This window comes from Octopus bimaculoides, unplaced genomic scaffold, assembly GCF_001194135.2.
Source record: "Octopus bimaculoides isolate UCB-OBI-ISO-001 unplaced genomic scaffold, ASM119413v2 Scaffold_110310, whole genome shotgun sequence".
NCBI classification, from domain to species: Eukaryota; Metazoa; Mollusca; class Cephalopoda; order Octopoda; family Octopodidae; genus Octopus; species Octopus bimaculoides.
Genome location: NW_026430925.1, coordinates 67,894 through 68,901, shown reverse-complemented (window position 1 = coordinate 68,901; position 1,008 = coordinate 67,894).

Below are 1,008 nucleotides of genomic sequence, written 5' to 3'. Positions count from 1 at the left end.
TATATACATACATATACATGTGTGTGTGTGTGTGTGTATGCCAATGTAAATGTTTGACAAATGACTTAATCTGAGAATGTATGTTGAAATTGAAGCAATTACATTGTTGAAAAGTCATTTTAGTCATTTAAGGACACACACACACGCACACACGCACACACAGACACACACACATGAACTCACGCCATACCCACACCTATACATGCCATGCTGACCTCAAACGTATTTACACAATAGACACGCTGTCAGCTCATACACCATTCATACTACACACGCATGCACATCTCCACACACATCCGCAAACACACACACACACATATCACACACTTTGCTTCACCCACTCCTCTCACACACACACACGCACACACACACATAACACATACACATGCTACATACCTACATCACACACACACACACACACACACACTGGCATTTCACAATCCTCCTTCCATATGCCACGTCCTCCCCCTGCTCTCTCTCCCCCAAACGAATAAAACCCTAACAAAACTCCATGTTGCCCTTTCTGCCAAGCTGGTCACTGGCCCCAATTTCTTGCTAAACCTCCAGTGGGTGTGGCTATGTGGTAAGAAGTTTGCTTCCTGGCCGCTGGGTTCCAGGTTCAGTCCCACTGTGTGGCATCTTGAGCAAGTGTCAACTGTAGCTTCAGGTTGACAAAAAAGCCTTGGGAGTGGATTTTGTAGATAGAAACTGTAAGGAATCTCATTGTATACATAAATACATACATACATACATACACACATAAAGATCAGTAAAAAAGAGAACAGCTACGCTGAACTATTGAGAAATCTGCAGTTACTCCATCCAAATTACAAGTTCAGGTTTATACCTGTAATTACTGGTGGGGATGGGGGTTGATTCGTTCGACTACAAACTCGAGTTGGTGCCCCAGCATGGCCACAGTCTAATGACCAAAACCAGTAAAAGACAAATTCCCTTCCTTCCTTCCTTTCTTTCCTTAATTACATTCCTCTCTAATTAGAGGTTAAT